The 12,278-nt window shown below is 48.8% G+C and overlaps 1 pseudogene; it reads left to right on the top strand.

Moving 5' to 3' along the window:
- Positions 1-2,753: 2,753 nt before the first annotated feature.
- LOC119315707 overlaps positions 2,754-12,278 on the top strand; it is a 39,360-nt pseudogene continuing 29,835 nt past the window's right edge.

Consider the following 12,278-nt stretch of genomic DNA (forward strand, 5'->3'; position numbering starts at 1 on the left):
AAATAGATGACTCAACTTTGTACTTGTACAAAGCTAGGTCATCTATTTTAGAACGGAAGGAGTAGTTAGTAATCTAGTTGTAGAACTTTTTTTAGATACTTGATCGTTTGTAAAGTTTGGCTTCAAAAAACTTATATGCACTACAACAGGAAATGGACGTAGCACTACCGGCATAAAACTGACTCCAGGTCACGAACCTTAATTGATGAGAGAATTCTTTAGTTGGCCCTTTCTTAAAATTTGCTTTTTTTAGCCCAAAAAACATTTTTCTTCCCTTTTTGACACTTAAATTTCATTTTGTTCCCTATGTGACACTTCCGTCATATTTGACTAGTAATGGTGTTAAGTCTGACATAAAAAGACATTTTTACCCCTAGTGTAGTATATGACCAGATTATTCACATGCAAACAAAGAGGTAATGTGATATATTTTTTCATGGTTGGATAAATAAAAAAATAGTACTACATGACTAATCATTAAAAAAATTGCAGGGGACTAATAATAATATGTTGAGTGGAATAATAACTACCCATTCAGCCTCTACTGTAGACTGTAGTGTATAAATTTGTGCAGATTAATCTCGCGGGTGGTAGTTTAACCTCGACGGGTGATGTCCCTGAGCTGTGTTCGCGCCTCAATTTGCTGCACAAGCTCACGCCTCCATTGAGTAAAATGTCTCCACCGAATCGTTCCAAAAAAATGTCTCCTCACTACCAATGTATATACACGAATCAGTAGGATAGTCACCAGAGTATTCCACCGAGATCGAATTGATCCGATCGATTAAGCGCTAGCTTTTACTGGTTCGCGTACGCATGTGAGGTGCCGGCTAGATGTGCGTTCGGTGTTCAGGCAAAATCAATCAAGTTGCTAGCTTGCATGGTTCTTGTGCTAGCTTTGTACGTACTCGTGCGTGAGCAACTGAGTGCCGCGCTCTCACGCTCGCGGATCGAGCTGTGCAACGCGACTGGTCGGGCGTTGGTGCATATGAATATTTGAACGTGGAATCTTCAACGCGCAACACTTTCATACATTCATATTCACGCTCCTTCTCTTCCCTTTCTTAGTGACATATATTTTTACCACCAGGGATAAAATTGTCTTTGTACATCATAGTTAACACCGTCGGATGGAAAAGTGGATGAAAGTGTCACGTAGGGAACAAAATGAAGTTTAAGTGTCAAAAAGGGAAAAAAGAAGTTTTTTGGGCCAAAAAAGAAACCAAATTTTAAGAAAGGGCCAAATAAAGAGTTTAAGTGATTGCTTGTGTTGACAGTTCGACAGATATCACTCCGTCTTAAGCTTAGTATAACTTGTATTAAAACTAGTACAAAGTTAAGACACTTATTTTAGAACTAAGAGTATATGAGTTAGCTCTAGTCATTTCATTTCTTAATTCAGACAACGAAAATCAGATGTGTGCTAAAACATCCATTTGCTCGTGACAAGATAGTACTCCCTCGATTCACTTTTGTAAGGCGTTTTAGAAAAAAAAACACAACAACCAGCTATTTTCAATCTCTTACTGAAGCAAAAAAACAAAAATAAACAACATAGTTCTTATAGTGTAAGTTTCACTAAAATTGACAACAACAACATAATGAAACAAAAATATAAAATTGCTAGTGTAATTTTATATTTCAATAAACATTTTTTTTGAGAAACACAGTACAAACACATATACTCACATACATGCACATACACTCATGTTCATACACGCTCTCACGCACCCCTAGTTCTATGAGCACCTTCGGGAGATTGAGCCGGTGGGTCTTGAGGTTGACGAAGACACCTCGGACACGTCACTATTGACGAAAACGTTCCCTCCCATCAAAAGAACACTCTGCCTTTATGAGACACACAAGTTTCAAACATGTGGTTTGACTCCTAGTGAGCTAGGAGTACAACCATCCTCCTAACCAATCAATTACATATTGATTCTTCGATAAACATATTTAAATACCACAAGTGAGAGTGAAACATCAACGACGGAAAATTTACCGTTTCTATTACGACAATGGTGGGTTTCAGCGGAAAAAAAGTATGACAAAAAAAACCTGGTTAGTAGCGAGAATAAGACACCCCTCCAGTCGCTAAGTCGCTAGGGATATAGATTGCCTGGCATAGGCATACGGTATTGCTCATGACGCGAGGCAGCTCACGTAAGTCTTTGGTCATGCTTGAGGTTTAGAAGGACTAGAGCGCGAGTCTCACGAATCACTGTAAGCAACACACCAGTAATGGTTCTTTTTATGTAAAATGTAAGCAGTGGTTCTCTTACCAAGTGGATTGGCTGCCTGATTGGACTTTTGAAGTTCTAGTTTTGTTCGCATTTGAGCCGACGATTTCTTTAAGAATCGTTATTATGAAGCAACCTGCGTGGTACTAGCACTATATAGCAAGCGCGTGCCGAGGATTTTCATGGCAATGCCAATGCTAGCCATGGACGCGGCAGCGGCGGCGTTCTCCTGCTCCTTCTCGTCCTCCTCACCGGTGTCATCGCGACTTTTGTTCGATCGTATGGGTCAATGGAGGAAAAGAATTCTATGAGACCAGGTCTCACGTAAGATCCATCCTTATGGATGACACGTGGCATTCACAAATCACAAAGCATCTACCTCATCCTCATTTGAAATCAGAGGGAAAGAGGTTAGATGATTTGTGATTTATGAATGACACGTGTCATTCATCAGGGCGGGTCTCACCTGCTAATCGTGAGACCTGATTTCATATAATTTTTTTCCGTCGACGGATGGTGCAACCGCACCGAATCCACCATCGCTCCCTCTGCTGGGCCACCTCCCCCTGATCAAGAAGCCGCTGCACCGCTCGCTGGCCACGCTGGCCGCCTCGGCGCACGGCGGGGCCCTGAGGCCGCTCGTATCGCTGAGGCTGGGGGCGCGGCCAGCCCTCCTCGTGTCGATACATGCTGCCGCCGAGGAGTGCTTCACGGTGCAGGACGCCGCCCTGGCGGGACGGCCACGACTGCTTGTGGGGAAGTACCTCGGGTATAACCACACCACGCTCACTTGGGCATCCCACAGCGCCCACTCGGGCGTCCTGCGTCGATTCCTTGCCGGCAGGCTCTTCTCTGCGCCCCGCCTCGATGAAAGCACGGCCAACCGCCGTGTCAAGGTATGTTGTTGCCGCTCTCTCTCATGCCGGACGGAGAATAGAGGTAGAAAAAATACAACAGTATTTTTCCGGCCGCAACACAACCCTTTCCAATTATCTCCGGCTCACTCCCCGTCTACAAGCCATACAATGAGGGATCTGGCTTGCCTGCTCCCTCCTCGTGCTCCCATCCGTGCTCCCACTTCATCCTACGGTTGTTCTTTTTTCTTTTCTCTTTCTAATCTAATCATCTCCCCCTTGATTTTAAAGGGGTGAAGCCGGACCTTATTTTGTTCCAATCAAATCAAGCCACGTATGCGGAAGCACGGATGGGAGAACACGCAGGGAGCAGGCAAGTCTCATCCTACAATGAGGGACCTTTTATATCCAGATGTGCACACACACTGGACGCCACTAACCTAGCCACTAACTGCATGGCCTTTTCCTAGGCATGCACTAAGCACTAAGGGCATCTCCAGCCGCGCCCCCAACAGGGCCCCCCAGGCCACTTTTTTGGCGTCGGCGCCGAAAAAACGGCCCAGTCGCGCCCCCAGGACGCCGAAAATCGCCGATTCGGACCTTTTTTCCGCCCGGCAGTCACAGGCCGAACCCGGCGCGCTGGGGAGCAGTTGGGGGCTCCGGCGCTAGGGAAAAGCACGCCTGGCCCACACCGACAGCGGAAAAGTCAAGGTTTTCTTCCCCCGACTTGCCTCGCACCCCCCGCGCCCTCGGCCACCACTAGCTATATCACGGCGACGGCCGCTGCCCTACTCCGCTAGATAGCCATTCCCTGCCGGAAAATAGCAGCGCTTCGCCGCGGCAGCCCCTCCCACAGCAGCTGGGCGTTTCCGGCCGCGGAGGCGCGGTTTAACGGCGGGTACACGCCCACCGAGCGCAAGGTGTTCGGCGTTTTTCCTGCCTCGGCGATGGACTCGGATGAGGAGGAAGAGCTCGCCGCGCTGCTGGAGGAGGAAGCCGCGGCCGACGTCCAGGAAGAAGAGCATCTCATGGTGCTCGCCGCCCTCGGCCAGCTACTGGCGAGCAATGAAAAGCCGCGGCAAGGTGGCTCGGCGCCGGGGCAGATGAAAGCAAAGAACCGGCATCGTCTCCAAGGCTACTACATGCTCTACTCCGACTACTTCGCCGATGCTCCACTTCATGGCGAGAGAACATTTCGGCGCCATTATCGGATGAGCCGAAAGCTCTTCCTCAGGATTGTGAATTCCATCCGGGAGTTCGACAACTACTTCAAGTGCAAGATGGATTGCACTGGCGCTCTTGGATTCACCTCCATCCATAAGTGCACGACAGCGATGAGGATGCTTGCATATGGAGCTCCCAGTGATTCACTCGACGACTATGGGCGCATGGCCGAGTCCACCAGCATAGAGTGTTTCTACAAGTTCTGTCGGGCAGTGGTGGCAGTGTTTGGGCCACAATACTTGAGAACACCCAATGCGGAAGACACTGCTCGGATCCTAGCCCAGAATGCAGCAAGAGGATTTCCTGGGATGCTTGGAAGTATCGACTGTATGCATTGGAAATGGAAGAATTGCCCATTTGGTTGGCAGGGGATGTACAAAGGCGCCAAAGCCGGTTGTAGTGTGGTGCTTGAGGCGGTAGCCACACAGGACCTTTGGATTTGGCACTCCTTCTTTGGTATGCCAGGAACTCACAATGACATCAACGTGCTGCAGTGCTCTCCTGTTTTTGCCAAGCTCGTTGATGGCCATTCTCCTCCGGTGAACTTCGAGATCAATGGGCACCAATACAACAAGGGGTACTACCTAGCAGATGGCATCTATCCGAGATGGTCGACATTTGTGAAGACGATCTCAAACCCTGCGGCAGGAGGCAAGAACGCCTGGTTTGCGAAAGTTCAGGAGGCTTGCAGGAAGGATATCGAGCGGGCATTTGGTGTGCTCCAATCTCGATTCGCTGTTGTTCGGTACCCCGCTCAGACCTGGTCCAAAGATCAAATGTGGGAGATTATGACTTGCTGTGTCATCTTGCACAACATGATCATCGAGAGCGAGCAAGAAGACCCATTGTTTGACACTGAACCATACTACAGGTAGGGTCCTCTAGCCGAAGTTGATCACCAGCTACCGGCAACTTGGACTGCCTATCTCAGTATGCGTCAGGAGATCCGAGACCCATAGGTGCATCGTCAACTGCAGAAAGATCTGATTGAGCGCCTATGGAGTCTCCAGGGGGACGTCGTGTGATGAAATACGAGTTTTTATTTGTTGAACTATATAATTTGTATTGAACTATTTGTTGTTGTACTATTTTGTTGAAGTATTTGATTTTTCTGTGATGAAATATGTGATAAGAAATAATTGTGTTGATAATTGAACGCCGAGACACGGCGAAACCACGCCGAATATGGGCCTATTCTCGCCCATATGGGCCTGCAAAGTGGGCCAATTTCGGCGCCTGGGGGCGACGACTGGGCGCAAAACCGCCCCCAGCGCCGATTGTATCGCCGGCTCGCCCCCAGGAGGCGATTTTTATGCGTCCTGGGGGGGCCAACGGCTGGAGATGCCCTAACACACGCCCCAGCCGGCTTTGTAGCTACAGAACCCACGCACGCCCATCCTCCTAGTGATTCGGTCTTCTCCCAACGTGAGCACCTACTCATCCGTAATACCTGGTCACCACCACGCATAGCCAGCGCCCGCTGCAACAAACCAGTCTGCGATAATGAATCAAACGCACACACATGGGCCATACACTGCCTATACACACACATGCCACGCTGTTGCGTCCCGCACGTCCCGCCCGTCCCGCGCGCCATCGAAGCGCCCGACGAACCCGACAAGCCCGACGCCGTGACTTATTCCAACACATACCTCCCAAGACACGGCCTAGAGGAGTCCGTCATCGTCGACGTTGCCGCCGGCCAAGAGAGCCTGCTCCACCGTCGGTCTTTTTCCGCAGCTGCGGGCACTCGCGCCGGAAGTGCCCGTGCTCCCCGCACTTGTAGCAGCGCCAGCGCCTGTTGCTGCCGCTCCCCGACACCACGCTGCGTCCGTCGTCGTCGTCCCGTGCTCCGCCGTGCTGCCACTCCCGCGCCCGCCACTGCGCCGCCGTGAACAGGAGCTGTCCGTCCGCCCGCTCGCCGCTGTCCTACCGTCGACGCCGAACTCGCTTGTCGAACGCGCGCAGCCGCCCGAGCGCTTCGTCGAACGCCATCGTCGTCATGTCGTGAAACTGCTCGACGCCAGCGACGACGGGGAAGAACCGATCCGGCACCATATCCAGCAGCTTCTTGACGAGCGCCGCATCGTCCAGCGTCTCCCCGTGGTTGACGTACCTCGCCGCCATCGCCACGAGCCTCCCTCCGTACACATCGAACTCCTCACCGTCCGCCATCTTTAGGCGGTCAAATTCGCCGCGCAGCGTCGCCAGCCTCGCCGCACGGACCCGATCGGCGCCGATGAACCTCACCTTCAAGGAGTCCCATACCTCCCTGGCGATGAGCTTTGTCAACACCTGCAGTAGCACATCCTCCAGCAATGCCCCGAGAAGCAACACGGCGCCATCTTGTCCTTCCGCGCGTTCACCGCCGCGTCGCTCGGCGCCACCGCCTCCCATACGGTGTGGACGTCGAGGATCGCATGCGCCTTGATGGCCCAGACCGTGTAGTTCTCCGCGGTCAGCATTGGCATCGCCATCGTTGCCGATCCGCCCGCGCCGCCCCGTGTGGGACGAGCGCCATGGTCGTCGGTGATCGCCTGAACCGAAGCTCTGATACCAATCACTAGTAGAAAAGGGGGCTTTTGTTCGGGCCTGGCCAGCCCATTAGTCCCAGTTCTGCCACGAACTGGGACCAATGGAGGCATTTGTCCTGGTTCGTGAGCCCAAGGGGCCGGCCGGGGCCTCGTGGGCATTGGTCTCGGTTCGTCTGGGCCCATTTGTCTCGGTTCTTGGCATGAACCGCGACCAATGGGCCTCGCTCCTGGCCCACTATCATTGGTTCCGGTTCGTGGCAGGAACTAGGACAGTAGGATGGCCTTTAGTCCCGGTTCCAGCCACGAACCAGGACCAATGAGTTGCCTATATATACCCCATTGCCGGCGAGCAGAGCACTCCACAGTGCTCTGTTTATTGCTGGCCGGCGAGGGGGAGGGCATTGGGTGCTCTAGCTCACCTTCTATGCACATGAGGTGTTCGATGAAATGCCCGAGCCACATTAGTTAAGCTTTCTCCTCTCGAAGCTCAACCTCCGAGCTCCATTTTTTCCGAGATTTGTCTAGGTTTAGCGGTCCGTCACGCCCCGTCCTCGTATTCACCGCCGTCGATCGCCCGCGCCGATCTCGTCGCCGGCACCACCGTGGTGAGCCTCTTATTCTTATCTTCTTTCTGAAAGAAAAAAAATCTTACTTTAGATACATACTTGTCTAATTTTCTTACTTTTGACACACATAATTATATATAATGCACGCAGATGAACCGAGAATGGATGTACGGTGACAAACACACCTCTGAGTACATTAAGGGCCTGCATAATTTTCTCGAAGTGGCTGAGGCAAACAAGCAGAATGGTTTTATGTGTTGTCCATGCCCTAATTGTGGGAATACGAGGTCTTACTCTGACAAGAAAATCCTTCACACCCACCTACTTTATGAGGTTTCATGCCACACTATAACGTTTGGACGAAGCACAGAGAAATAGGGGTTATGATGGAAGACAACGAAGAAGAGGAGGACGATGACAACCATGTGCCCCCTGAATACGGTGATGCTGCAACGGGGGAAGCCGAAGATCAAGAGGAAGCTGAAGATCCAGAGGAACCAGACGATGTGCCCGATGATGATCTCCGCCGGGTCATTGTTGATGCAAGGGAAAAGTGCGAAAGTGAAAAGGAGAAGCTGAAGTTCGATCGCATGTTAGAGGATCACAAAAAATGGTTGTAGCCCAATTGCGAAGATGGCAACACAAAGCTCGGTACCGTACTGGAATTGCTGCAGTGGAGGGCAGAGAATGTTGTGCCTGACAAAAGATTTGAGAAGCTACTAAAATTATTGAAGAAGAAGCTTCCAAAGGATAACGAATTGCCCGACAGTACGTACGCAGCAAAGAAGGTCATATGCCCTCTAGGATTGGAGGTGGAGAAGATACATGCATGCCCTAATGACTGCATCCTCTACCGCGGTGCGTACAAGGATTTGAACACATGCCCGGTATGCGGTGCATTGTGATATAAAATCAGACGAGATGACCCTGGTGATGTTGAGGGTGAGCCCCGCTGGAAGAGGGTTCCTGCGAAGGTTATGTGGTATGCTCCTATAATACCACGGTTGAAATGACTGTTCAAAAACAAAGAGCATGACAAGTTGATGCGATGACACAATGAGTACCGTAAGAAAGAAGGGAAGTTGAGAGCACCCGCTGACGGGTCACAGTGGAGAAAAATCGAGAGAAAGTTCTGGGCTGAGTTTGCAAGTGACCCAAGGAACATATGGTTTGCTTTAAGCGTAGATGGCATTAATCCTTTCGGGGAGCAGAGCAGCAATCACAGCACGTGGCCCATGACTCTATGTATGTATAACCTTCCTCCTTGGATGTGCATGAAGCGGAAGTTCATTATGATGCCAATTCTCATCCAAGGCCCTGAGCAACCCGGCAACGACATTGATGTGTACCTAAGGCCATTAGTTGAAGAACTCTTACAGCTGTGGAATGGAACAGGTGTACGTGCGTGGGATGAGCACAAAGGGGAAGAATTTGACCTAAAGGCGTTGTTGTTCGTGACCATCAATGATTGGCCCGCTCTCAGTAACCTTTCAGGACAGACAAATAAGGGATACCACGCATGCACGCATTGTTTAGCTGACACCGAAAGTATATACCTGGATAGATGCAGGAAGAATGTGTACCTGGGCCATCGTCGATTTCTGCCGGCCAACCATCAATGTCGAAAGAAAGGCAAGCATTTCAAAGGCGAGGCAGATCACCGGAAGAAGCCCGCCATGTGTACCGGTGATCATATACTTGCTATGGTCTCGCATTTACACGTAATATTTGGAAAGGGTCCCGGTGGACTAGTTGTTCCTAATGAAGCTGAGGGACGCGCACCCATGTGGACGAAGAAATCTATATTTTGGGCCCTACCCTACTGGAAAGAGCTAAAGGTACACTCTTCAATCAACATGATGCACGTGACGAAGAACCTTTGCGTGAACCTGTTAGGCTTCTTGGGCGTGTATGGGAAGACAAAAGATACACCTGAGGCATGGGAGGACCTGCAACGTTTGCACGAAAAAGACGGCATGCCTCCAAAGCAGTCTGAAGGTCCTGCCAGCTACGCTCTTACCAAAGAAGAGAAGGAAATCTTTTTTGAATGCCTGCTCAGTATGAAGGTCACGACTGGCTTCTCGTCGAATATAAAGAGAATAATAAATGTTCCAGAGAAAAGTTCCAGAACCTAAAGTCTCATGACTGCCACGTGATTATGATGCAACTGCTTCCGGTTGCATTGAGGGGGCTTCTACCGAAAAACGTTCGATTAGCCATTGTGAAGCTATGTACATTCGTTAATGCAATCTCTTGGAAGGTGATCGATCCAGATATCATACCAAGGCTAAGGAGTGATGTGGCGCAATGTCTTGTTAGTTTCGAGCTGGTGTTCCCACCATCCTTCTTCAATATCATGACGCACGTCCTAGTTCATCTAGTCGACGAGATTGTCATTCTGGGCCCCGTATTTCTACACAATATGTTCCCCTTTGAGAGGTTCATGGGAGTCCTAAAGAAATATGCCTGTAACCATGCTAGGCCAGAAGGAAGCATCTCCATGGGCCATCAAACAGAGGATGTCATTGGTTTTTGTGTTGACTTCATTCCTGGCCTTAAGAAGATAGGTCTCCCTAAATCGCGGTATGATGGGAGAGTGACTGGAAAAGGCACGCTAGAAGCGGACTCAATAATATGCAGGGACGGGCATTCTTGGTCTCAAGCACACTACACAGTTCTACAAAACTCTACCTTGGTGACACCGTATGTCGATGAACACAAGAACAGTCTGCGCTCCAAACACCCGGAGCAGTGTGACGACTGGATTACATGTGAACACATCATGACTTTCAGCAGTTCGTTGGAAACACGTTTCAGAGGTGACAACACTGTTTGTGATGAGCTGTACTCGTTGTCCAGGGGACCCTCTTTGACTGTATTGACTTACAAAGGATACGAGATACATGGGAATACATTTTACACGATCGCCCAAGATCAAAAGAGCGCCAACCAAAAACAGCGGTGTCCGATTTGATGCAGCAACCGAGAGGGGAAATGACACATATTATGGTTACATAATGGACATATGGGAAGTTAACTGCGGACATGATTTTAAGGTCCATTTGTTTAAGTGCAAATGGGTCAATCTGCCAGGAGGCGGGGTACAGGTAGACCCATAGTACAGAATGACAACAGTGGATCTGAACAATCTTGGGTACACTGACGAACCGTTCGTCCTAGCCAATGATGTGGCACATGTTATCTATGTGAAGGACATGTCTACCAGACCGAGAAAAAGAAAAGATAAGAAAGCGAATACATCATACGATGAGCCAAAGCACCACATAGTTCTTTCAGGAAAAAGGGACATTGTGGGAGTGGAGGGCAAGACAGACATGTCTGAAGATTATGAAAAGTTTCATGAAATTCCTCCCTTCAAAATCAAGGATGACCCAAGCATCCTAATAAACGATGAAGATTATCCATGGTTACAGCGCAATAAGCAAAGCACACAAGCGAAAAAAAAGTGAAGACTTTCTCTCCACAACTATTATGATGATACCATGACAACTTTCAACCTTTTTGTAGTTCATTTGAAATGCCTGTTGTAACAGACGAGTTTCCGTATGAAATCCTGATACTTCGAAATAGATTGTCCGTTTTGTACACGAAGTGCATCCAGTTTTTGCCGTAACCCTCTCTACTTTCTTGCACATGCTATGTGGGTGAAATGATGATACCATGCCAACTTTCAACCTTTTCAGAGTTCATTTCTAGTGCTTTTCAATTTCAGGGTCTTATAACTCAAAATAATCAGTAAATGCATGGAAAATAACAAATATCATAAAAAATAAATAAGTAATTAGAAACAGAATAAAATAAATTTTAATAAAATATATAAGTAGAAACAAAATAAAATAAACTTTAGTAACATAAATAAAATTTATGAAACTAAAATTATCAACGTATTTTCTGTTCAAAACAGTATAAGCAACCTCTAGTATTACTGAAACTAAAATTATATAAAATTGATGCAACTAAAATTATCAAGTTTTTTCTGTTCAAAATCATTAAAAGCAAAAAAGAATTTTCATAAAGAACTTATTTTGTTAGAAACTTTAATAGCAAAAAGAATTATCATAAAATAAAATAAATAAGTAATTAGAAACAAAATAAAATAAAATAAATAAGAATTTTGTTGTAACTAGAAACAAAATAAAATAAATAAAGCAAAAAAGAAAAAAATAAACTGGGAAAAAAATAAAAAAACGCCACCTACTAGGCCACCACGGCCTGAATACGACTAGAAACCCACCCATGGGCCAGGATTCAGGCCCGTAGAAGGCCCAATAGGCCTAGAGGCAGATACAATGTGTTTAGGCCCGAAAGCCTGCATTTGAGAGGAGCTCGAGAGGGCACCAGGAGTGAGGCTTATAAACCACTCTTGAGCTCCCTCAGCTAGCGAGGTGGGACTAAACTTTTGTGCCGCGATGCAGGCAACACAAGGCCTTTAGTCCCGGTTGGTGCCACCAACCTGTACTAAAGGCATACATTGGTACCGGTTCGTGGCACCAACCGGTACCAATGCCCCCGTTTAGTCCAGGTTTGTGCCATCAACCGGGACCAAAGGCCTCTGCTTCCCACCCTCTGGGCTGCTGAAAAATTACCTTTGGTCCCGGTTGGTGGCACTAACCAGGACTAAAGGTGTGCTTTGGTCCCGGTTGGTGCCACGAACCGGGACCAAAGGTCTGTCTATATAAGCCACACTTGTAAAATTTTCGGTTCAGTTCTTCTTCCCACTGCCCCGACGCCGTCGCCACGCGCGCCCCTGCCCTGACGCCGTCGCCGCACCGCCGCCCCTGCCCCAACACCGTCGCCGCCCGCCGCCCCTGCCCCGACGCCGTCGCTGCGCCGCCCCGC

Source organism: Triticum dicoccoides, chromosome 6A (assembly GCF_002162155.2).
Source record: "Triticum dicoccoides isolate Atlit2015 ecotype Zavitan chromosome 6A, WEW_v2.0, whole genome shotgun sequence".
Classification (NCBI taxonomy): Eukaryota; Viridiplantae; Streptophyta; class Magnoliopsida; order Poales; family Poaceae; genus Triticum; species Triticum dicoccoides.